Here is a 27398-nt window from a genome sequence, read left to right on the forward strand (position 1 = left end):
TGTGACTAGGGAAGCAGAAATCAGTATTATATGATATAAGAAAGACTTGATGGGCCATTTTGGCTTTGAACATGGAAGGAGGCCATGAGACAAGGAATGCAGGCAGCCTCTAGAAGTTGGAAGATGCAAGAAATTGGATTCTCCCTTAGAGCTTCCAGAAAGGAATATAGCCTTGATTTTATGCATTGAGACCAATTTTGGACTTCTGACCTCCAGATTTATGAAAGATTAAATTTGTGTTGTTTTAAGCCACTAAACTTGTGGCAATTAGTAACAGCAACAATAGGAAACAAATACATTCCTCCTACCTGGGAGTGGGGCTGACAGAGCAGGTGGGGTGAAGGAACTCTGTGCACCAGGATACAGAGGTGTTCAGAGTTGGAGAATGAGGCTGAGGCCAGCCACTCCCTTCCTTTGCAGCTGAGCTTTGCAAACTAACTAGGTATCAGTTCTCTAAGCTCTATACTCTGGCAATTAAGATCAGGAACAGTTACCCAGCTATTCATAATCCTTCATGATTTAATGTTTCTTTAAAATGAGCAAGTTCATAATTAACTCAGTTATTTATTTATCTAGCCCTGGTTATTTCCATCCCTGCTGTTTGTTTGATTAGAGCACAACTGATGAGATTGTGACTTACAAAATTCACAAATGAATCTCTCTGCATGACCTGAAGCTAAATAAGTCTCATTACCTATAAATTCATAAAAGGCAATAGTGGAAGGACTTTACCTTTGCAGGTATAAGATGGTGACGTGAAGGACAAGAGGCAGAAAGATGAAGGTTACCTTGTAAAATTCCTTTAATAATAATTTAAAAAAGGATATTAACATGGGATGCATTATCTTAGCTTTTGACCAAGGCATAAAGATGGAAGATAGAATGTTCTAAAGTGAGTGGTTTTATAGAGCTAAACAACTCACACATATTGTGACTAGACAAGGGTAAGTTTTTTGGAGACTAGAGAGGATTTTGTGAAAATACCTTTGTATAGAGCTAACTAATGCTTAACCCATTCAAGGAAGGTGGAGAACATGGGAGGAGTGTATCTCCTTCAGCTCAGGTCCAGTGAAGGAGAAGGTTCTCTCCTTCATTTGGCAGGCACTGTGGACTGATGCCTGACCATGCCTGAGAATACCAAAGAGGGAGATGCTATCTGAAGCTGCTCATGGAAGCAGAGACAGGCTGCATCTGGAGAACCATGCATCTCTGTCCAACAATAGGCCAAAGGTACCTCGATCCTGAGCAACAAGCATGGAATTCATGTCCATCATAAGAATGTTGGCCTGGGGTCATTTAAAATTATATTCTGCTCAAAAGGGTATCTGCCAGAGTGCAAAGGGAATTTCAGTGGAGAAATTGATGGTGAACCTTTGGGTACTGAAATTGAAGAATATTTGTGATGGCCTGCTGAAGGAGTATCCCTACCAGGTCAGAAGAATTGTGGCCAGGAAAATGCAACAGGAAGTCATCATAGAGCATAAAAGGACCCCAAGAGCTGGAGTGAGTTATTTATTTATTTATTTATTTATTTATTTATTATTTTTAATATGAAATGTATTGTCAAATTGGTTTCCATAGAACACCCAGTGCTCATCCCAACAGGTGCCCTCCTCAATGCACATCACCCACTTTTCCTTCCCTCCCACCCTCCATCAACCCTCAGTTTATTCTCAGTTTTTAAGAGTCTCTTATAGTTTACCTCACTCCCTCTAACTTTTTTTCCCCTTCCCCTCCCCCATGGTCTTCTGTTAAGTTTCTCGGTATCCACATAAGAGTGAAAACGTATGTTATCTGTCTTTCTCTGTATGGCTTATTTCACTTAGCATCACACTCTCCAGTTCCATCCACGTTGCTACAAAGGGCCATATTTCATTCTTTCTCATTGCCACGTAGTACTCCATTGTGTATATAAACCACAGTTTCTTTATCCATTCATCAGTTGATGGACATTAGGCTCTTTCCACAATTTGGCTATTGTTGAGAGTGCTGCTATAAACATTGGGGTACAAGTGCCCCTAGGCATCAGCACTCCTGTATCCCTTGGGTAAATTCCTAGCAGTGCTATTGCTGGGTCATAGGGTAGATCTATTTTTAATTTTTTGAGGAACCTGCACACTGATTTCCAGAGCGGCTGCACCAGTTTGCATTCCCACCAACAGTGCAAGAGGGTTCCCATTTCTCCACATCCTCACCAGCATCTATAGTCTCCTGATTTGTTCATTTTAGCCACTCTGACTGGCGTGGGGTAGTATCTGGGTGTGGTTTTGATTTGTATTTCCCTGATGAGGGGCGACGTTGAGCATCTTTTCATGTGCCTGTTGGCCATCTGGATGTCTTCTTTAGAGAAGTGTCTATTCATGTTTTCTGCCCATTTCTTCACTGATTATTTGTTTTTCGGGTGTGGAGTTTGGTGAGTTTTTTATAGATTTTGGATACTAGCCCTTTGTCTGATATGTCATTGCAAATATCTTTTCCCATTCCTGACGGAATGGAGTCATTTTTAAACATCTGCCAGCTCTGAGAGAGATTTTGTATCAGCAGTTAAGTGAGAGCTTCACTACCTTCCTCCTCCCCAGCCCCAGACTGCTTCTCTTTCCTCTCTCTGCTCTGAACTCAGAAGGCCAGGAAAAGGAATAGTGGCTGCTCTTTAAGTCTGCTGAGAGAGTCTTCAGGGTGACTGTTAGTGACATATGGTTCCTTTCCTGAGTAATGTAAGTGAGTTGGGGCACCTGGGTGGCTCAGTCTTTTAAATGTCTGACTTCGGCTCAGGTCATGATCTCACAGTTTGTGGGTTCGAGCCCCGCATCGGGCTCTGTGCTGACAGCTCAGAGCCTGGAGCCTGCTTCAGATTCTGTGTCTCCCTCTCTCTCTGTTCCTACCCCGCTCATGCTCTGTCCCTCTCTCTCCTTCAAAAATAAATAAAAACATTAAAAAAAATTTTTTTTAAAAAGTGAGAGACTATGGCTACTGGCCTGAAGTGAGAAGAGGAGAGGTAGAGAGTAAATGGCTGGGCTGGAGTTGGAGTTACATATTTGAAGGTCATGGAACATAGCCGAATGCATGGCACTGTGCAAAATTCCCCAGGGAAATTTCTCCCTCTTCCCTCAATAGGAATAGGAATATGGAGAATGAATCTGTGGGAAAAACCACCAATTAAATAGTGGGAAGTAGAGTAGGAGTTTGTTTTAAATAGTAAAAATAGCTCTTCACCAAGCTCTTCTTTTGGTCAAAGGCCCCCATTTATGAGATATCTTCCTAACATCAGGGCTTTAGTCTGTGATATAAGAGGTCATGAGTAAAAGGTCACCTAGGAATTAAATCCATAAGCTTGATGTTACCAGTCTGTAGAAGTAATGAAAGGAGCCATTTAGCCAGAGATGTAAAAGGGACTAGAACTACAATGGAATGAATTTAGGATTATTTATTAGTCCTTTGAATCACACTCTTATTTGCTCTTATATGTGAAGAGTAATACTGCCAGTAGTGTCTTCTAGAATGCAAGTAAATGATAATAACTTTAGTAGCAATAACTACAGTTTACTGGGCTACACTTTTCCAAGCCCTGACTTATATTGCACAATATTGTTAATCTTCCCTGGAACAAAGAAGGGAAAATGTATTGACCAAGGACGTGAATTAGGTCATGGCAGAGAATTCTTATTTCCCATGCATAGCATCAGTGAATGGTTTGTTCCAGCCTATTAATTATTTAAATAGTTATTATCTATGTTTGTCCTTCTTGCTTGAAATGAAAACTGCTGATATAAGCTTATCTGCATAAAATCTTGTAGCAATACAGAGAGTGTGTATAGCATTTTTTTTTTAGTAGAGAAAAACAAGAAGGATGAATTTTACTATGAGCCAGGCAGCATGCCAGTCATTTTTACATACATTATCTCATTTCATTATGACAAAAGACTTGTCAAATAGGTGTCTTACCTTCCCTTTATAAATGAAAAGACCAAGGTCACTAAGTTAATAAGCAGCAGGGTTCAGGATATAATCCCTGTGTTTGATTCCAGGGCCTAGAATGTGGAATTAGGTCTATATTCTTTCCATAATACCATTCAGAAAGTGCTTTACACATCATATCTCACTTTATTTATTCAAATGCCCATGAAGTAGGAAAAAATTAAATGATACAATCCTGATTTTACGGACTGAGCATTTGTAGAACTGAGCATAAGAACCGGCCTAGGTAATCCAATGAGTCAATGTGTTTAATCTGGAAAGTGTGGTATTTTGAACTATGACTGCCCTGTTGTAGCAGGATGAAAAAAATGCCCTCCCCCTAAAAAAATAAATTCACTTTCTATTTCCCAGAACCTGTGAATATTACCTTATTGGGCAAAAGATTGAATATTACCTTAGGTGACAAAAGATATGGTTAAGTGAAGGATATCGAGAGGCAAGAGTTTATCCTGGATTACCTGGTCCTAAATGTAGTCACACACATTTTTACAAAAGAGAGGCAGAGGGAGATTTGAGACAGAATGTGTGTATGTGGAAGACACATACACACAGAGAGGATGATGTGAAGGTGGACCAGAGAGAAACGCTGCCACAAGCTAAGGAAAGCCGATAGCCACCAGGCACCAGAAGACCCAAGGAGTAGATTCTATCCTGAAGCCTCCAAATGGAGTGTGGCCCCCCTGACACTTTGATTTTGGACTTCTGGTCTACAGAAATGTGAGAGAATAAGTTTCTATTCTTTTAATCTACCAAATTTGTGGTATTTTTTTTTAAGGAAACCATACAAAGGCAATATACCTGTTATTCACTCTTACCTGGGAGGTAATATATTCAATAGGTACTTTTCCTAAGTTCCTGGATGATGCTGGGAGGCAAAATAGTATGGTGATTATATGTTTCTAAAATCATGAAAATATTGGTTTAAATTCAAACTTTATCACTTATGATCTTGGGTAATATATTTAATGCCTCTCAGTATCATTTTCCTTATTTATAAAATTGGGAGGCTGATAATAGCTACCAAGGAGAATTGTTTGAAGAATTAAATGAGATAATGCAATAATAAGGTAAAGTACTTAGCACAACACTTGGCACATGATAAATATCCAGTAAATGTTGACAATAAGAAAAAGAATATGAACCTAAGGGTCATTTTTAAAAATAGAAAAAGTAATAAAATTATCTTGATATGTTATACTTGTAAGATTTATAGGAAAAGGCGGAAAAAGAAAAATGAAAAGGAATGACTCTTTTGAAACCCTATTTAGGTAAGTTTGAGTTTTCTAAATTAACATTTGCTATGAATATAGATGAAAACAATCATAAAATACTAGCAAATTCAATTTAGAAATATTTTTAAAAAGATAATACAGGGGCACCTGGGTGGCTCAGTTGGTTGAGATCCGACTTCGGCTCAGGTCATGATCTCACGGTCCTGGGTTCTAGCCCCGCTTCGGGCTCTGTGCTGACAGCTCGGAGCCTGGAACCTGCTTCTGATTCTGTGTCTCCCTCTCTCTGCCCCTCCCCTGCTCATGCTCTGTCTCTCTCTGTCTCTCAAAAATAAATAAATGTAAAAAAAAAGATAATATACCAGGAGATTGTGGTGCTTATTCTGGGAATGCAAAGTTGGTTTTATATTAAAAATTCAACCAATGTAATATACCTCATGGAAAGAATAAAAGATAAATTAAAAAAGATAAATAAAAAGGTACCTTAAAATTATCACAGTAGATATAGTAGAAAAACTATTTGACAAAATTTAACATTCTCCAGGCTAAAATTCTTAGCAAACTAGGAATAAAAAAATTCTCAAGCTGATAAAGAGTATCTTTTAACATTTTGAAGATAACACTGTACTTAATTGTGAAACATTAAGCCCTTCTTCTAAAACTGAAACAAGAAAAGGATGTTCACTCTACCCACATCTGTTCAGCATTGTACAAGAGATACTAGCCAGTGCAACAAGGCAATTAAAAGAAATGAATGGCATAGATAAAAATAAATAAATAAAACTGTTCTTTGTAGAAAAAACAACTAACTAAAATTAATAAATTTAGCAAGACTAAAGAATACGATATCAATATGAAATAAGTATGTTTTTATATTTCAGGAGTGAAAAATTAGAGAACTTATATTTCTTGACTTTAAGACTTACCATTACCAGAAAGTAAGAATAATTAAAACAACATGATATTGGTATAAAGAGAGAGTCTAAAAATAACCTTACACGTGAACAGTTCATTGATTTTTTAAAATATTTGTTTATTTTTGAGAGAGCACAGGTGGGGGAGAGGCAGAGAGCAGGGGTGGGGGTGGGGACAGAGGATCCAAAGTAGGCTCTATGCTGACAGGCTGACAGCAGCAAGCCTCATGTGGGGCTTGAACTCACAAACTGCAGATCATTACCTGAGCTGAAGTCGGACACTCAACCACTGAGCCACGCAGGTGCCTCAGTCATTGATGTTTGACCAAGGTGCCAAGTCAATTTAATGGAGATTATTTATTTATTTATTTTTTTATTTATTTAAAAGTAAAGCCCAAACTCCTAAATCTTCTAAAATAAAGCACAAGAAAATATCTTTACAATTTCAAAGTAGCCAACATTTTTTGGTAAAAACACAAAAGCACTGATATAAAAAATTTTTGATGAATTTTATTTTGCCTAATCAAAAATTGCTGCTCATTACCAGCAGATTACCATCTGCTCAGTACCAAAGATACCATTAAGGAAATAAAGTACACCAACCACTAATTGGGAAAAAAACCCACAGCATATATGTACAATGAAGGGCTTGTATCATTCATATCCATTAAAATGGCTTAATAAGAAAGACTGACAACTTCAAATGTTGGTGACAATATGGAGCAACAAAAATATTTGCTAGTAAGAATATAAAACAGTACAATTATTTTGGAGAATTGTTTGAAAGTTTATAGTAAATTTAAACATGTATATGTCCTAGGATTCAGCAACTTCATTTGTAGGAATTTATTCAAGAGAAAAGAAAATAAATGCTCACAAAAGACTTGTACAAGATTATTCATAGAAATATATTTTTTAATAGTTCCAAACCAGACACAATCCAACTGCCCATCTAAGAGAATGGACAAACACATTACAGTATATTCATTCAATTGACTAGTATTTAGCAATTAAAAATAACAAACTATAAGACATACAACAATTTAGATAAATCCCCAAATCATCACATTAAGCAAAAGTCACATAAAAGTATATAATGAATGATTCCATTTATATGACATCCAAAAACTGGTGAAACTAATCTGTAGAAGTGTGGTGGGGGGTTGGGGTTGATTTCAGGAATGTCATGAGCATGATGGCAGTATATCTGATTTGGGGTGATGGTTATGTGGGTGTATACATTTGTCATAATATATTGAACCAAACCTTTAATATCTGTGCATTTTTATTTCAATTACACCTAAATAAAAATATAAAAACCAAATATTTACTGGGTGTGGGCTTTTAAAATTTTCACAAAAATACAATGATTCCACGTTGTTATGCTTCTACAGAGAGAAGGGTGAAATATTTAAGAAATACATATTGAAACACACAGATTCTTTTTCCTTCTATAATAGAAACTTAGTGTTTAACATATTGCTATAATGTGAAGGAACCATTCAAAAACAATGTACAAAAATGAAAGTGAGTGTTTTATTTCCCTTAGATGTTGGAATTTTTATTTGCCAGTATTACATTTTCAGCTCTACTGTGAGAGTAGAACAGTTAGGATCACTAAAAGATAGGTTTTTGGGGGCACCTGGGTGGCTCAGTCAGTTAAGCGTCCAACTTTGGCTCAGGTCATGATCTCACAGTTCGTGGGTTTGAGCCCTGCATCAGGCTCTGTGCTGACAGCTCAGAGCCTGGAGCCTGCTTCGGATTCTGTGCCCCCCTGTCTCTTTGCTCCTCCCCTGCTCACACACTGTCTCTCCCTCAAAAATAAATAAAGATTAAAAAAATTAAAAAAAAAGGTTTTTGGGGACCTGCACCATGACACTGGACTAAGCTCAGTCATAGGCATGTATTCCCTACCCAAATCTATAGAATGATTGAAATGAAATATATGTGTAAAAAAATAAATCCACAGAATGCTAACAAACAGGAAAATGTGTCTCTAGACTAGAGATAATTAAATAATAAGAAATATGGCCCTCAATAGATGGAGAAAACACACAAGAGAAGGAAGATTTGTGGGCCTCTGGGGGTACTTCAAACTTAGAAACAATGGGCAAAAGGAATTGGAAGAGTCCTAGGTGATCGGGGAACAGCGTTCAGAGCTACTTAGCAGGTTGGTTCTTGTTCCACTACCAATTTATGTTGAGCAAGGGAAGCAGATGTATTTGTGGGATCAATTAGGAAATGTGGTTAGCTGAGCTAGAGACACAGCATCACCCCCTTAGCTAGGGAAACCCAGAAGAAACACTATTGACACACTGTATCCTGTAGTATAGCCTTCCCCTTCAACATCTTTACAAGAAGCAGGCACTATATACCAAGAGTATCTGCAAATAAATGAATAAAGATGATAAATTATGTAGAAAGCACACAACCAAGAATCACCAAATGTTTGAGAAAAAACAGTACCATAAAAGATAAGCATTAAATTCAACTGAAAGAAGAACTAATACCAAAGAAACAAGAACAATGGAGAAAATACTTTTATGTGTGTGTGTGTATTGTTTCTATATATATATAGAAACTATATATATATATACATATATATATGTATATATATATATATACATATGTATACAAAGAAACAAGAACAATGGAGAAAATACTTTTATGTGTGTGTGTGTATTTTTTCTATATATATATAGAAACTATATATATGTATACATATATATATATACGTGTATATATATATATATACACACAGACACACACATATATATATACACATATATATTTTATAAGTATATCTATAAATATATGTATATATATAATATTTTCATAGGTAGACTTATGAAGATAAGCAGTTATTAAAAGGACCCAATTAGAGATTTTAAAAATAAATGACATAGTGAAAATTTAAAAAGTAAAATCAATCAAAAGGGAGAATCACTGGACTAGGAGAATGGATTTAGCTAGAGTGAAGTATAGAACTAAAAGAATTAGCTGAGAAATTCTCCTAGAATTTATTGTCAAAAGACAAAAAAAATAGAAAGCATGAGAAAGTTAAGTTAAAAGGAATATTATATAGAATTTCTATATACCTAAATGAGACAATAGAATGGAGATCAATTATCAAAAGAAGGATAAGAGAGCATTCTATACAGCTGAACAAAAACAAAATTTTAAGTAGAAAAGTCTCTCAAAGAGACAAGTAATATTAGTATAAAAAAGAACCACACCAAGTTTCAGGACAATAATTAAAAGAAAAGTTTAATTTCATTTAATAGTAGGGAAATGTATTTCCTACAGAGGAATAGCAATTGGATTTTTATCAGACTTTTCTAGATTCCAGAAGCCAGTGGAGTAAGCCTTAAAAATTCTTAGAAAATGTGATTTTGAGATATGAATTGAGATAGTATGGACACTTTTATGCTAATAAATGTAAAACTTCAGTGAAATGAAAATTCACTATAAAAATTCATCTTAGCTAAAATTGACACAATAAGAAGTAGAAAGTATAAATTGTCTTTTTATTGCTTTCTTTAGGGGTAGTGTTTGTTTAGAAATGAATTGTCTGACATTATCTCCTTTATCTGGGCACATAGCAGCTCCAGGAGGCGAGCTATGTGTCCTGTGAAACCAAGTATGGTCCGATACAGTGGAAAATTGAAGGTCCTTTCCTTTACATTTCCTTTCAGAATACATTTAGGAAACTTCCCCATCATGCCTGTTACACATTGGACATTAACCATTCCCTGCGTGTCTCTCCTGTATACATACATGCTGATGTCAGTGTAGGTCCAGACAGAGTTATATAAGCCTTGACTGGAACAAGAGAGAGGAAACATTCATCCAAATACATACTCAAATGAAGTCTTATTCTTCCCATTTTCCACAGATTGGTGCTAAGGCAAAGTGATAATTTTTTAAACATTATCACAGAGGGAGATCATGGTTATAATTGTTTAAAAATTAATTTCTGATTTTATATGCTAACACTATGTATAGAATGTATTTTGCCTGGGGGGATGGGTAAAGTAGGTGAAGGGGACTAAGAGTATACTTATTGTGATGAACACTGAGTAATGTATAGAATTGGTGAATCACTATATTGTACATCTAAAACTAAAATAACATTGTATGTTAGTTATGCTGGGATTAAAATTAAAAATAATAAAATAAAATATGTACCGTCAAAAGTAAATAAATAAAAATACATGTATTTTCCCCACATTTTAAAGGCAGTTGTATTTAAAGAATTTGTATTAATTTAATTACTAAATTAAATTAATATTGTTGAAAGTGAATAGGAACTAAGTAGGACATGGATTAATAAAAGTTTGCTGAGTGGGATACCTAGGTGGCTCAGTTGGTTAAATGTCTGGCTCTTTATCTCAGCTCAGGTCTTGATCTCATGGTTATGAGTTCAAGCCCTCCATTGGGCCCCAGGCTGGGCATGGAGCCTACTTAAAAATAAATAAATAAAAGAAATAAAAGTTTACTCAGAGTCAGTTGAGCAACCAACTCTTGGTTTTGGCTCATGATCCCACAGTTGTGAGACCAACCCTTGCGTTGAGCCTCTCCTCGAGCTCAGCTCTGGGTGTGGAGCCTGGTTAGGATGGTTAGGATTCTCTCTCTCCCTCTCCCCTCTCCCACTCTTGTGCATGCTCTCCCCCACCCACCAAAAACTTTAAATTAGAAGTTTACTGAGAAATAGCTAAGTGGGCAGAAGGTCCTCAAGAGGTATATATAATCCACACTGGAATTTCTTTACTAATGAATGGCATGAGCTATGCTTCCCCTAGTAAGTAAAAACTACTGTTTGGCTTTATTTTAGAGCTCATCTAATCATTTTAGTAATAGAAGTAATAGTAATAAATTACAAAATAATAAAATATCAACCAAAACTTTGTGTCTCTGAGAAACTGGTAAATTCTCTCTCTTTTCTGTGGTATGATCCTTCCATCTTTTGCATTTTGCTCAGGCTATTAGAAAATAACTGAAAAAATCTGAGACTCAGCTACAGAAATTTCATTAATTCTTGTAGGTAATATATGGCCTTTTCTCTATCTTCTATGATATTGGTACTCTCTTTCCATTTGTATTTTATTAACACTTTTAATAACTGTCTTTCAACATGAACATCACATATAAATGTATAACAAAATAATACAAATTATGGCATTATGGGAGAAACTTTATAGTATGACTCAAATAACTTCTTTTATTTATCCAGATTCCCAATTATAGTCCATTGGCCAAAATCTAATTTATTGGTTTAGTGATGTGTTAGTTTGCTAAGGCTGTCATAACCAAGTACCATAAACTGAATGCCTTAGAACAACAGAAATTTATTGTTTCACAGTTCTAAATCTAGAAATCTGAAAACAAGATGCCAGAAGGGCCATACATCCTCTGAGGGCCACTAGGGAAGGACCTGTTTTAGACATCTCTCCTAGCTTTTGGTAGTTCCTAAGCTTGTAACAGCGTAACTCCAATCTTCATATTGCATTCTTTCTGCGTGGACTTATCTGCATCTGTTTTCTCTTTGTATAAGGACATTAGTCATATTGGACTAGGGGTCCACCCTACTCTAGTATGACCTTATGGGAACTAATTACATTTGCAATGATCCTATTTCCAAATAAAGTCACATTCTGAGGGACTGGGGGTTAGAACTTCCACATAGGAACTTTTGGAGGACTCAATTCAATCTGTAACAATAGGTTTCTATCTATTTTCCAAAAGAAGCCTTCTATTAATATGTTAAATTGGAAGTTGTAGCCCCTAGAATGGAAAGCTAAATTTCAATATTTGTCAAAACATAGGTGGGAAGAAAGCTATTTCTCCCCACTAAAATACCCTGTCTTCTCATTGATAACTCCTATAGTTCTTTTTTTTTTTTTCTTTTTTTTTTTTTTTTTTTTTTTTTTTTTTTTTTTTGATAACTCCTATAGTTCTTAACACAATCATCCAAATGTCTGAAGTGAGGCAGTAAGAAATGAGCACCTCATCAAACGTTGCCTATGAGGCTAGTTTATTCCCCTTGATGAATATACATGGCTGGTGGCCAGTCTTTTGTTTTAATTTTTTACTTGCAGACATTTATATGTGTTGCCCATTTTATGATAGCTCATCTGTATACACCAGTCATTCAAATAGACCAGCCTTGAAGACTGACAGGAAGTCTGAGTAAATGCACATTGAAATTGGCAGGTGGACAGGCTGACAAATTCAGAGCTGCTCCCAAGCAGCCTCCATCTACTCAACTGGAGCCAATCAGACCCCAGATATACATCAGACTCCTTTGGAGAATGTCATTAAGTGTTTGTTTCCCCATTTTTACAAAGATCTTGTTCAGGCAATGGTGAAGTGAAATATGTCAACTACAGTAAAAAATGGTGATAGCCTCATTTTTCTGAATTTTTCACTATGGAAAGGACTTCATTATTGGCAAAGTGTTCTGCTACTGAGGAGGTGCCCTGCTGCTCCTCACCCCCATCCCAGTGGAGAATTATGAGAGAAGCTGCGGGAGGCAGAAGTACAACTGAATTTTCCAAACCAGTCCTCTCAGACTAATCCCAATAAACTTGTCTTTATTAGCAATGTGCAAAACCCACAGAACCAACCCACCATAGATGACATTTGTGAGGATACACTTTGGGTCTGTTAGGTGGTATGAAATGTGTATTGAAGGGAAAGTCTATGTCTTCATGGGGCTTAGCTTCAATAATAATAATAATAATAATAATAATAACAATAATAATAATAATCTGCTAGACACTATGCCAGATGCCAAACATATCTCATTGAATCCACTGAATTTCTTAGAAAGAGAGAGCATTATTTTCACCACCATTTTATAGACGAGAAAGCCAAGCTAGGTGAATTGCAGTTATTAAGGAGTCTGTTTCCTAGCGTGATGCTCTTTCCATTCATCTACAGTACTTCTCTATTGAATTCACTGCATATATTTTTACCTATGTAATGTCATCTAGGTCTAGTGTGTGTGTGTGTGTGTGTGTGTGTATGTGTGTGTGTGTGTACATGCTTCTGAGATTTTTGAGCTGCATAGGAAAGCCTTTACCCCCTCACTCACCTTACTGCCCCTGCTTCACAAGAAATCATACTCTAATTAATCACTGCTCCTTTCTTTAGGTCCTAATGCACCTCATATTTTCCTAGTGACTATAGCATAATCCAGTCATTACATGCTGTAGGATGTGCCCTTGTGTAGCCTGTGACCTGCATTAAAGTAAGAAATCTCTGAGGAGTAATAGAGAAGCTCTAGGTTAGAAGATGCACACTGGCTGGCCAGGGATTGAATCCTGCTCATAGATGTCATTTCTTGGTCAATGCAGGGTTTCTTTGTTTGCATTTCCAAAAAGGTTTTAACTTAAAAAAAAAATCAAAGATTCCGCATAAAACCTGATTTTCAGCTTCTGTTGAAAAACAGAGAACTGATAACACTTTACCCCTTTCCTAAATGACAACCATCATCTGCTTCCTTTAAAAGGGCACACATTCTGGTCCACACTAGGCCCTTCCACTTTGGAATCTATATCTGCATCTATACCCAAATTTCCCCAATTATTCTTACTGCTTACTTGACAGACTTTTTGAGTTTGCCAATTCCTGTTTTACTTGAATCATGACTACCATCATTTGAGGCACTGCTAGCAAGGCATCTGTTGAGGGCTAATTAGCCAAGACTGCCCTTTTCTGTTCATAGTGGGTCTTGAAGCTGTGGGTGGCTTTTATTTGGTAACTCTTGATGATGCTGAATGCTTCCATCACCCACAACTAGCAAAGCAATCAAGGGAGAATCCAGCTAACCCCTTGCTGCAGCTTCTTCACCCCTCAACTTCCTCAGGGTGTATGAAGCAGAACTTTATGGGACTGTGGGAATTTCTAAGGATATCCAGGAAGTGTGACTAATGCTTCAGAAACTCGAGGGCACCTTTTTCACTGAAATGAAGACTCGGGTCCTGTATATTTTCCCACCCAGCTACAAACCATCTAGAAAATGTCACTCCTTTCCCTCAAACTGAGAATGACATGAAGTGGAGAAAGCAAGGATTTATCAATTTATCCTGGCAACATTTTAGTGCTGTGTTCAGAGCTAGAGATAGCTCTCTTGTACTTTGATTCAACAAATATTTATTGAGCATCTTCTACATATAAAGCACCATGTTGTGGAGAGTGGCTGCTGATCACACTCCACTTTTGCAGAGCGCTGATACAGATGATGCTATCTAATCCAGTAAGGGGGACTTTATCAGTTTTGTAGATGATATGACTCTCAGGCTGAGAAGGACTGTACCCAATGCCAGTGTGAGAAATAAAGAGCACAACCAAGATTTAAACTTAGGGTTTGGGACTCTATTTCAGTGCAGTCCGTAGAGTTTGTACTGTTATTTTAGGGCCATACCAATTTAGAGGAAATGGTCTCATTGAAAACAAACTGCATTCCTCTGGTATATCAAATGGGATCACAAGTATAGATGAAAACATCTTCTCTACCATATAGAAACAACGATTTTCCTATTTTATTCTGGCTCCTGGCAAAGGAAGACCATTATACTGGAAGAGGGAGCCTCAGTATAGCAACTGCTGCTGATGTCCACCATTACTGGCACAGATGCTGATCTTTATGACAGAACCAGTATATTCAGCCAGCATTGCAGGTGGTGCTGAAGTCCCACTGCCCTCAATACTGCTGACACTCGTTAATGCAGGCATGAGGTGGCACAGCAGACACTGAATATGTGAGGGTATTGGCACCACTGATGTGCCAAAGCAGAGCTGTGTTCCCTGGTGCTCTGTACACATGCATGATAAACTGCTGTTTGGGGAGTGGGCACAGAGTTAAAAGTGGTTTAGTTCAGTAGAAGTGCTGATGGGGTGCTCCAGAGCCAAGAGATTTTTTTTTCTATTAGACCTAGTAACAGGTGGAGAAAAAGTAGAGAGAATCTTCCTACTTTCTGTACATCTGGGCACACATAAGCCACATTCACTTTGAATCAGGTACTCTAATGGATGAGCAGGAGGTAGTAACATTCTTCCTGAGATGAAACACCCCTTAAGAATCAGGCATTTACCAGATTTTTGGTGGAGTCTTTTGGGTTTTCCATGTAGAGTATACTATCATCTGCAAAAAGTGAAAGTTTGACGACTTCTTCTTGGCCAATCTGGATGCCTTTTATTTCATCTTGTTGTCTGATTGCTGGGGCTAGGACTTCCAACACTATGTTAAACAACAGTGGTGAGAGTGGACATCCCTGTCGTGTTCCTGTGTGTCCCTCCTCCTCTGAGGAGGGAAAGCTCTCAGTTTTGCCCATTGAGGATGATATTAGCTATAGGCCTTTCATATATGGCTTTTATGATGTTAAGGTTCCTTCTAACATGACTTGCTTGAGGGTTTTTATTAAGAAAGTATGCTGTATTTTGTCAAATGTGTTTTCTGAATCTATTGACAGTATCATATAGTTCTTATCCTTTCTTCTATTAATGTGATATATCACATTGATTGATTTGTGAATATTGAACCAGCCCTGCAGCCCAGGAATGAATCCCACAAAAGACCCCGCATAGCCAAAATAATGTTGGAAAAGAAAACCAAAGTGGGAGGCATCACAATCCCGGACTTCAGCCTCTACTACAAAGCTATAATCATCAAGACACCATGGTAGTGGCACAAAAACAGACACATAGACCAATGGAATAGAATAGAGAACCCAGAATTGGACCCACAAATGTATGGCCAACTAATCTTTGACAAAGCAGGAAAGAATATCCAACGGAAAAAAGACAGTCTCTTTAGCAATTGGTGCAGGGATAGCTGGCCAGTAACATGCAGAAGAATGAAACTGGACCACTCTCTTACACCATACACAAAAAAACAGACTCAAATGGATGAAGGACCTACATGTGAGACAGGAAATCATCAAAACCCTACAGGAGAAAACAGGCAACAACCTCTTTGACCTCAGCCGCAGCAACTTCTTACTTGACCCATCTCCAAGTAAATAAAATAAAATAAAAGCAAAATAAATAAAAGCAAAAATGAACTGTTGGGACCTCATCAAGATAAAAAGCTTCTGCACAGCAAAGGAAACAATTAACAAAACTAAAAGGCAACCAAGGGAATGGGAGAAGATATTTGCAAATGACACATCAGATAAAGGGTTAGTATCCAAAATCTATAAAGAACTTATCAAAGTCAACACCTGAAAAACAAATAATCCAGTGAAGAATGGGCAGAAGACATGAATAGACACTTTTCCAAAGAATACTTTCAGATGACCAACAGACACATGAAAAGATGCTCAACATCACTTATCATCAGGGAAATACAAATCAAAACCACACTGAGAAACCACTTCACACCGGTCAGAATGGTTAAAATGAACAAATCAGGAAACTACAGATGCTGGCGAGGATATGGAGAAATGGGAATCCTCTTACTGTTGGTGGGAATGCAGACTGGTGCAGCCTCTCTGGAAAACAGTGTGGAGGTTCCTCAAAAAATTAAAAATAGAATTACCTATGACCAGCAATAGCAACACTAGGAATTTATCCAAAGGATACAGGAGTGCTGTATAGGTACATGGAGGAACATGTACCCCAATGTTTATAGCAGCACTTTCAACAATAGCCAAATTATGGAAGGAGCCCAACTTATGTCCATCAACCGATGAACAGATAAAATGTGGTTTATATATACAATGGAATACTACTTGGCAATGAGAAAGAATGAAATCTTGCCATTTGCAATGATGTGGATGGAACTGGAGGTATTATGCTAAATGAAATAAGTCAGTCAGAGAAAGATATCATATGTTTTCACTCATATGTGGAATTTGAGAAACTTAACAGAGAACCATAGGGGAAGGGAGGAGGGAAATCATTTCAAACCGACAGGGAGGCAAACCATAAGAGACTCTTAAATACAGAGAGTGAACTAAGGGTTGATGGGCAGGGGGCGGGGGGAATGGGTGATGGGCATTGAGGAGGGCATTTGTTGGGAAGAGCACTGGGTGTTGTATGTAAGCGATGAATCATGGGAATCTACTCCCAAAGCAAAGAGCACACTGTATATACTGTATGTTAGCTAACTTGACAATAAATTGTATTTAAAAAAATAAACATTAAAAAAAAAGAATCAGGGATTTACTACTATGTTTTATGCCCTAATTCTAGTAGAGAAGCACAGGTAGTCACATGCCATTTATTAATTCAACAAACACAAGCTAAGCACCTATTATATGCCAGGAAAAAGACATAACTCCCTCTATCTTCAGTTTGCTCCCAGGTTATAGAGGGAGTCACAAGTGTAATTACAATATAGTATGAGGAGTACTAGTCTAGAGGTAAAGTGTGGGCACTATGAGAACACCGAGGAGGGTGCTTTACTTCCTCCCTCTCACCTTGGGGGATTCAAAGAAGGCTTTTTGGATGAGGGGGTGTCTGAGCTGACACTTGAAGGACAAATAAGAGTCAGGAAGACATGATGGGGAAAGTTAGAGTGCTATGTAAGAGGTACCAGGGCCAGAATACTTGACACTCTGGGAATGGATGGGAGTAGACAAGGTTTGGGTGGGTTGTGATAAGATGTGGGACTGATATATACGAAGTCTTTGTCAAGCTCATTGAAGGACCTTAAGTACCAGTCCATGGAAAGGCAATGAAGGCTTAAACCAGTGAGTGACATGGTCAGCTTACATTTTAGATCACTTCTAGATGCAAAGTAGAAGATGGACCTCGGGAGGGGGACAAACAAGAACATTCCATTTTCTCTGGGAAGGGGTTGCTTATGAACTGAACAACTTTGGGAGCTGTGAGGAAGGAGGGAACACCCACCAAGCCAGTCAGATCAGACTGGCAGTCAGAGGGGTGACAGCTGTTCCAGGCAGTTTTCCTGACTATCCTGTGGTGCAGGAGCCTCTAGGGTGGGAGGCAGCTTCATCCTGCCTTAGTGCCAGTGGACACCTATCTGACTACACAAGCTGTGATTGGCACATGTACCCACCAGACCTGGGTGGAGCAAGGAGCTTCCAACACCACTATCATCTTCAGGAACCTAGAGAAGCTGACAGTAAGGAGAACTCAGACCAGCCTTAGTTGGATATTGACAGCCGTGGTGGTTATAGAGTAGGGCTGGGCCTGAGGCCAAATGAGTTGGCAGGGTCTGCCTGGCCTCTGCCTTGCCCCCTTCAGCTCCATCTGTCTAACAGTGGATGTCAGCCTTGAAGGGTGCCAGCCTTTGAATCTGGCAATTCAGAAAAGGGGAAGAGGACATACAAGATGTATGCTCATGGGTGGAAGACTGCCTAAAATGTTCAGGGCTAGAAATCAGTCATAGTGTGACCACATATATCCTTTAAACACTGTTCTATCCTTTGCTAGCTTTCCCTTTTGTCTGCCATTACTATCCTTAAAGAGATTCCAAAATTAATGTATCTATAAAGACATTTGCAATGGGGCCAGGGAATGAAAACCTAATTCAAAATGACTTAAGCAAAAATGATTTATTTTCTCAAGTAACTGAAAAGCCCTTGAAAAGTGATACTTCAAGGCATGGCTAGGTTCAGCAGTTCAAAATCATATAAAGTCCTCTCTCCTGGCATTCCTAGGATTAGAGCATTTTAATGCTTACAATCCCAGTAAAAGGAGACATTTTCTTTCCTGTTAGAAAAAGTCCTGGATTTTAATCTAATTTTCCTTGTTTGGATCTTTTTCCATCTCTGAGACCCCACAAGTCTAGGGCAATGGGAGATTCTGATTAACAGGGTTGGATCTATGCCCGTGCTTGGAAGTGGGAGAGCTTTCATATCCCTAAAGTACAAGGATTAGTGGTTGAAGAATGGTGGTTTGTTAGAGGAAATATGGATACCATTACTGGTAAAAGAGAGAATACTGCAAGCCAAAATAACAAGCTATGTAGACTAAAGGCAATGGATTCTGATGAAAATTATGTGCTGATGACAATGATGGTGATGTTAATTATCATTGGTATTTTATGAAAAGATAATATAGTACAGTTGTATAATTTGGTATATAGTTCAGTAGTTTTTCTGAGTTTTCCTAGTCAGAAGAGTGGTTTGGGCACTTTGCTGGGTTAATGTATCATTTACCAGTTACAAGAGGGATGGGATGGATTCCAAGGCCTAAGAGACATACTCTTAAAAAGTTTCCTCAAACAACTTCATGTCATAACTCATATCAACATCAAAGTTAGATGGTTGAAATAAAATTTCCATGATTATACTGTACTATTCCATTAACACCTTAACTTTGTTTCTAGCCAAGCTCTCAAGGCATTTCCTTTATACTTTTCATGGAATTATTATTTTATCAAATACACTTAATAAGTTAAAAATAACTTACATTGGGGCACCTGGGTGGCTCAGTCACCCAGGTCAGTTGAGCATCCAACTCTTGATTTCGGCTCAGGTCATGACCCCAGGGTTGTGGGATTGAGCCCTGTGTCAGGCTCTGTGCTGAGCGTGGAGCCTGCTTGGGATTCTCTCTCTCTGTCTCTCTCTCCCAAATAATAAATTAAAAAAATTTAAAAATTAAAAAAAAATAACATAAATACACAATCAGACTATAGGCATAAGTTCCTCAGAGTCCTGTCTCGAATTCTCGACCTCAAATTCTCCAATTACATTGGCACCAAACACTTAACACATATTGCTTAAATAAAATAAAGAATGAATATATCTTACCTGATATGTTACCCATGTATATACCCAAAAGTGGAATTGCTGGATAGTATGGTAATTTTATTTTTAATTTTTTGCCATACTGCTTTCTATAGTGGCTGCACCATTTTATGTTCCCACCAGTAGTGCACAAGGGTTCTAATTTCTCCACATCCTTGTCTGTGGCCCCAGCAAACTAATACAGATAGGAATTACATTGAATTTGTAGATTGCTTTGAGGAACTGAAATTTTTAGTTAGGCTGAATTTCATAACTTTGGGCTGAATGTGTAAAAATGCTCAGCCAGCAGCCAAATTTGTGTGAGTTCAACTCAGTAGAGGCATTGCTCCTATATTGGGACCTATGTAAGAATGTGTTCTTTTTTTATTGGGGTTGAGTTTATCTTTAGAGTGGCAGTTTTCTTAAGGTGCTAGTTATAATTAGAATATATTTACCTGCCCTATTTTAACAGGCAGGAACATTGCGCTCACACTATTTTTTTTTTTTACCCATTTTCCTTTAAAATATTCCTCTCATTAAACTTCTAGGGCTACACAAGTCAGTGTTAGGCTAAAAATAGTATAGTTGCTATTGCTGCCACAGTTCCATGTGGAAAAAAACATAGCCAACTCTTTTTACAGAAAAGGAAAAAATAATTTTCTGAAAAATAATTTTCTTAATTCTTAAAATAGTGGGAAAGCCACACTGACAAGGAGTCCCTAAACTGACAATGATTAAGATTTCCTGCACCAATTTAATGGTTTTCATTATTTTCCTATGGGCAGAACAGAAGGCAGGATTCTTCAGGTTCTTTCTAACAGACACATTGGTGGTGACAGAGGTGAAGGGCAGAAAATGAAGAATTAGATTCGGGGCTGGCAAACTATAGCTAGTGGGCCAAATCCAGCACACCACCTGTTTTTGTAAAAGAGAGAAAGAAATTGGAACACAGCCATTCTCCTTTTATGCATTGTCTGTGGCTGCAGAGTTGAGTAGTTGTGACAGAGACTGCATGGCCCACAAAGCCTAAAATATATGCTATCTGGTTCTTTATGGACTCAGCTTGTTGGTCCCAGGGCTAGACTATTAATAAGTGATGTTTGAGTAATCTAAAAGTAATTTTAAAGATTAATATTATTGAGAGTGAAGGGTTCCATGTTGGCAACATGGGACAGACTGAGGAAGAGAAATAGATGGGCTCTGGCAGACTGGCCCTTCCTGGATTGAGTAGAGTCAGCAGACAGAAGATCCCAGCAGTGGAATATTTACAACATGTGAAGTACGAGGCAGGTGGAGTCACGAGTCTAACAGTTCCTGGTGATGTTTCTAAGAAGAGATAACAAGTGTGGCACCAGGGGTGGAACCAAAGAGAAGGGGAATCAGTGATAGGTGTCTGGGTCTCACTTGTGGGGATGTGGAGAACTAGGCAGGATTTCCAGTCACAAATGTGCATAGATCCTTGGGGCTGGGCCATATGAGGTAGTAGCCTAGAATACATGTTTCATGGGGGAACCCAGAAATCACAGCAGATGAAGTAGCAACAAGCATTAGGTTCAGTGTGGGTAAGATGAGTCCACAATTAAGAAAAGATTCCTGAAATCTGTATCAGGCAGGGTCTCAGCAAGAAACACAGGGTACCCTCAAATGAAGATCATCTGAGGAGAACACTCGGGCTGGTCTGTGTGATTGTTAGAATGTAGCACAAGTGATGGTATGGTCTTCTGAGAATAGGTTATAAAAGACTGCAGCTTCTGTCTTGGGATCTCTCCTTCTCGCTGAGATCATTCTCAAGAAACTCTTGTACTGGGTGCATGAATGAAACAGGCACATAAACATGACACCAGTCACCTGGCCCTTCCATTCTTCTACCTCTGGATCGGGGTAGTTGTGATTGGAGCTGAGACCTTTTATAATTTCATCTACCACCACCACCCCTGCTCCCTGTCCCCAAATTCCCATCCATGAAAGCAGAGTCGACGTCTTACTGGCCCCTCTCACCCAAGACAGTAATAATAGAAGTGCTGGAGAGGGAGCCTGGGGGCAGTCCTTGTTTCCTTTTTGGATGATGTCTTTTGAAGAGAAAAAGAACTCTAACCATTATTGTCTCAACTATTCATCTTACTTAGGTGAAAAGTTAAATAAATTAGAACATTATTCTGGCTAGATTAGGTTGGCCAGGACGACGCTATCCTCTGAATCAGACTGCACTTTGAGCCAAAATGCATCCTTTTTCTGAACCAGAAAAATCAGAATGGGCTTGATTTATATATTTCCAAGGAGATAAAAACTATCTGTAGAAACCTGTTTTGCCTTTCTCATCCAACTTCCAGTTTTAGATAATCACATATACAAAACCTTAAAAAATAGTATCTATTGACTTCATCATTTATGAGGAATACCAAGTGTCATGGTACTTGGGAGTCTTTTCCAAAGTCAACCTGTCAGTACATTTTTGGCTATGTATTTATTCACTCACTCTTTAAACACTTACTGAACATATACCACTTGCCTACTTTCATGAGTTACCAGGACCATAAAAAGAAATAAACCTCTGCCCTCGAATGGCTCACAACCAACCTAAGTGGGGGCAAGTCAGACATAAAAAGAGGACTTAACGTGTCAACAGTGACAATAAGATTATGGGGATGGTTTTATGATAGTTTTTTCTCAACCTTAAAAATATACAATTTCTAAATTTAAATTATACCCCCAATAAAGTCAAATAAACATTGGCTTCTTCCTCCCCCCCACACTTTTTTTTTTTTTTTTAGTATAGTTGACACACAAGGTATATTAGTTTCAGGTGTACCACATATACAGCGGAATATTACTCGGCCATGAAAAAGAATGAGATCTTGCCATTTGTGACAACCTCGATGGACCTAGAGAGCATTATGCTAAGTGAAATAAGTCAAACAGAGAAAGACAGATATCATATTATTTCACTTATATGTGGAATCTAAAAAACAAAACAAATAAACAAACAAAAAGCAGAAACAGGCCCATAAATATAGAGAACAAGTTGATGGTGGCCAGAGGGGTAGGGGTGGGCATATGGGCAAAATGAGTGATAAGGAGAGGGAGATACAAGGCTTCCAGTTATGGATGAAGAAATCATGGGAATAAAAGGTACAGCATAGGCATGACATATTGTAATCGCCTTGTGTGGTGGTAAATGGTAGCTACACTTGTGAGCACAGCATAATGTATGGACTTGTTGAATCATTAAGTTTTGCCATAGTTTTTGATATTCATGGAAACATTTTGATCCTTATAATGATAAATCACTAGTTTAGCCCCTACCAAAAATGCTTGGCATTTTTACTGAACAAGAAAAGATTGCTATGTATATGAAATTTCTCCAGGAAGAAAAAATGATAAATCTATTTGTCTTATTAAGGTGGTATTTTAAAAAATTAAAATTATAGGTAGAGCAACTCAAGTGGCAATGGTGTGTTTTGTAAGTATTAGAAAATATTAAGAGCAGAATTTATGCATATACTGCATCACCACAGAGTTGTTACATTATTTCAGCAATATGTAACCTCATGCAATTAACTTTCATATAATTTTTTAAGAACCGAGACATCATAGAGGCACCTGGGTGACTCAGTTGGCTAAGCGTCTGACTTCAGCTCAGGTCATGATCTCACAGTTTGTGACTTGGAGCCCCACATCAGGCTCTGTGCTGACACGTCAGAGCCTGGAACCTGCTTTGGATTCTGAGTCTCCCTCTCTCTCTGTCCCCTCCTGCACTCACACTCTGTCTGTCTCTCAAAAATAACTAAAACACTAAAGGAAGTTTGTTTTTGTTTTTGTTTTTTTTTTTTAAGAAAAAGAACCAAGACATCCCTATAGCATCTATAACTTTGGAGAGTTTTGTGCTCAAACATTGTATCTGTTACTGGCTTTTATTAATTCTAAAATTTTTTGTATTGAAACCATGTTTTGAACAGCCAGTTCTATTTCATAGCTAGCTCTTTTTAAAAAATATAATTTTATACATAGTTGGGCAACAATACTGGGTTATTTTGCTGATATATGAGGTAAGGCCATTGGATGTGTTTGTTTGTTGGTGGATAGAGGTGCACAGTTTAGGGGTTGTCCACTAGGTAGGGGGATGAAAGCTACATCTAAAATCTGAATTTAAGGAACGCTGAAAATACCTGAATACAGGAGCCACTGACAATCTTACCATTAATTTCTCTCAAAACCATCTGCAGATGTGTGCATATTAATTGGCTTCGGGCATTCTGTTACCTAGGAGGAGTAACACATTAGATTGCTAAAATTAGAAGGAAGGCAAAAAAAAAAAAAAAAAAAAGTGAAAAATGCAAAGCTTGATGAGCCAATGTAGGTGGGGTGTTGCAGCAGTAGCCCCTGACTGCTAAGTGGGAAGAGTCCTTCATCACTGAGAGATGTGAGTGGCAAAAAGTGCTTGAGGCATATTACTGAAAAACAGTGCTGCCCCACACTTGCTGTCTAGATCTGAGTGTGGAGGGGTGAGGGTTGAGGTTAGTTACCATTCCCACTGCCACACAGTTTTACAGCATGCTTTTCATTTCATGGATTTGAATACATAAGTGAGCAGGGTGATGTGTGAGGGGGTGATGGAGGAAGCCAGAAGGAAAATTGGAAGGCAGTTTGGCTTTCATCTGTTTTATTTGTTTAAGCTTAGGGGAAAAATTTTCCTCAGCCTTTAAAAAAAAAAACATAATAATGAAAATGTTAAAACAAAAATAATAATAGCTGCAAGTTACAGAGAGCTCGCTAAGCACTAAACACTGTTAAGTGTTTTATGTACATCATGCATTCATTGTTCCCTGTGCTTCCCCTAACCTCTCCAAACAGTAAAAATCTCTTCTAGAACTGCTGGTTCACCCTCTTACATAGCAGCACCATGAATGGATTCCACTTTATTTGCAATTCCAACTTGTAAAGTCTCCTTCACTCTTGACTTTGTTGGAGCTTTGAGATTGTGACACAGTGTCCCTGAGCATCAAAGGGAGTAGTGTCCCTATCCTCCTCACCCAAGGCCAGCCTTAGATAAAGGAGAGTGTGCTTCTTGGCCAAGCAGCCCTGGACACTTTACCATTGCAGGAAGAAGTTTCTAGTACCATCTCTATTGAGAGAACGGCAAAGTTGAGACCTCCACCTGCTCCAGCCCAGCCTCTCTGTTCCAGGTCCCACCCACTTCTTGGATTCAGAGCCCTCACTCACCTGGTGCTTATATAGTGCCAGTGTAGGGAGAATAGCCTTCCTGCCTCAGGGCTTTGCCAGTGCTAACACCCTGAAATTCCAGGGGACTGTGTTGAGTGCTCTGCCGGGAATGTGGTAACAAGACAGATCTGTCTTAAATGTCTTCCAAGAAGCCTGGTGCCAAGGGGGAAGGCCTGAGAAAAGCAGGCATAGAAGTAGGAGCCCCAAATATTGTGGGTGGTTCATTATAAAGACTGCTGCTTTTCAGGATAACCCGATCTCCTCCCCTACCTAGTGGATAGAGACTCAGACTCACTGGTCTTTTAGCAAAGAGATGCTGCAATTCTATTCCTTTGAAAGAGCTATTGAGAGAAGGAATCAGCCACTAACACTCAGGGCACTTTCACTTTTAAAGAACTTTCCCTTTCTCTCCTTCCTTCCTTCCTTCCTTCCTTCTTTCCTTCCTTCCTTCCTGTCTTCTCCTAAACTTTGCTTTTGTTGGTGGTATTTAGACATGCTGTTTTCTCTCCTCTGGGTGTGCTCTAGGGTTAGATCTAATTGTCCTGCTGTTCTAGTGTCACTTGGCATTATTTTTGGGAAGACGAATGAGACAGGGGTCAGAGTTCAGCAAGTAGGCATCTGCTCACTCAGGCTTCATAGAAATGCTCAGAGGTGATCTTTAATGAAAGCTTGGAAAAGACTTGCACAGAGTAGACTGTCTTCTGTCCCTCCAAAGCTGGGATGACCAAAATGTAGTCCTTTTCTGGAGAGACCAAAAATGAATAAACAGGAGGTAATAATATATTTATAAGGAGTTCCCTGCTTGGGATGTCTTTTCTTCTGTAGGAGAGAAAGGGGTGGGGGGGGGGGATTAAACAGGAAGGAGGTTGAAAATGGAAGCTCTTGAATGGGTCCTAACCAACTGGCTTGTTTTGCTCTTAGAACAGTCTCACCCAAGAAGAGTTTCCACTCCACCCACAAAGCCTCTCACCCAGCCTCTCCCCTGGCCTCAGGTTACCGTGCCATGGCCCTAGAGGGCTCAGGTTCTCTCACTGGACTCTCTTCGTGTTGACACTTCTTCCACTTTACCAAGTAGCCAGAATTCCCACTCAGGAAGAATGCTTTGGCACTGGAGGCAAGGGGGACAATGGATCTATTGTTCTTTTGGCCTTCTTGAATAGGGCAAATGTCTCCTCCTTCTAGCCTTATCACCAACGGAGGCTGAATATGGAGCCCTAGGAGACTCATCCTCCTCCTACCCCCTGCTTTGTTCTTTGGAAGAGGGTTTTTGTGTACCTTCCCCGCCCTGGCCCCATCAAACCTGTTTTGGGACTCGAATAGACAGTTGCCTTTTTCTGCTCTTCAGAGTGAAGTTGGGAGGGGAAGGAAGAAGCACAGACCTGGAAACTCATTTCAGTTCAGGGTGCGACCTGCTGCCTGTGGTTCCTTCTGGACCTCGGGGGAGACCACCACGGTCCCCCGCGGCACAGAGGCAGGAGAGCGCTGCCAGGAACCCCGGCGCAAGCACTGCACACACTCGGAGACAAGAACCCGGCGTTAGCGGTTTCTGAAGCGGTCTCCGAGGATGGGTCGGGATCCCGCCACCGGCTTCCCGCACCGCAGGCGCAGGGAGTTCCCGCGCACCGCGCACCTTTGCGGTCGGGTTTCCCGGCTGCCTTCCGGGAACCCCGCCGAGCCCCCTGCTGCTCGGGTGGGCGCAGTCTTGCCCGCTTCAACCCGCAGCTCGCTCGCCTCCCTCTGCCTGCGCTCCGGAGTGAGCGCTCGAGGTCCCTCTCTGAGCATGCGCAGCCCGGTGCCCTCCCCCCCCCCCCCGCTACCCCCTCCCCGCCAGCCTTTTGCTCCTTCCTTTCATTAAACAAACAGGAGATCCTGAAACCTGGACCCTCTGCTAGCGGCAGCGCGAAGAGGAGGCGGAGGAGGAGGCAGAGCGCGGGATGTGCGCAGAGGAGGATCTGTGATCCCGCGCCCCCCACCCCCACGCGTGCGCGCACACACTCACACACCCGCACTCACACACACATACACACACACTCGCACAAACACACACTCGTACACGCCCGCGCCGCGCGCTCTCTCTCCCACGCAGGCGGAATGCAGCAGAGCCTGGGGAGCGTGTCTCCGGCCGCCGACTGAATGCACCTCGCCTCCAGCAGCGGGACTGCCCAGTAGGGCGCGCGGGAGGACGCTCCGCCACGAGAGGTGAGTGGGGCGCCCGCAGCCTCAGGCGGCTCCGGGACGCCGGGGCGTCGGGGGCCAGGCTCCCGGCCGGACTCGGCGGAGCAGGTGGCCCAAACCCGGCTTGCGGGTTTCCAGGTGCAGAAGAAGGCGGCGCCCGGGACGTGCAGGGGGAGAGGGCG

General features: G+C 39.7%; 1 protein-coding gene across 8 annotated transcripts in view; it reads left to right on the forward strand.

The window, feature by feature from the left end:
- PLPPR1 (phospholipid phosphatase related 1) overlaps positions 1-27398 on the forward strand; it is a 590963-nt gene that overhangs the window by 288376 nt on the left and 275189 nt on the right. For 2 of the 8 annotated variants that reach the window (XM_042913312.1, XM_042913311.1), the window contains exon 1: positions 26911-27240. The exons of the other annotated variants lie outside the window; for them this stretch is intronic. The gene's annotated coding sequence lies outside the window, so the exon portion shown is untranslated. Of the gene's footprint in view, positions 1-26910; positions 27241-27398 lie in introns of those variants that run through there. 8 annotated transcript variants of the gene reach the window in all.

The sequence above is a fragment of the Panthera leo genome, chromosome D4 (assembly GCF_018350215.1).
Source record: "Panthera leo isolate Ple1 chromosome D4, P.leo_Ple1_pat1.1, whole genome shotgun sequence".
Lineage (NCBI taxonomy): Eukaryota > Metazoa > Chordata > Mammalia > Carnivora > Felidae > Panthera > Panthera leo.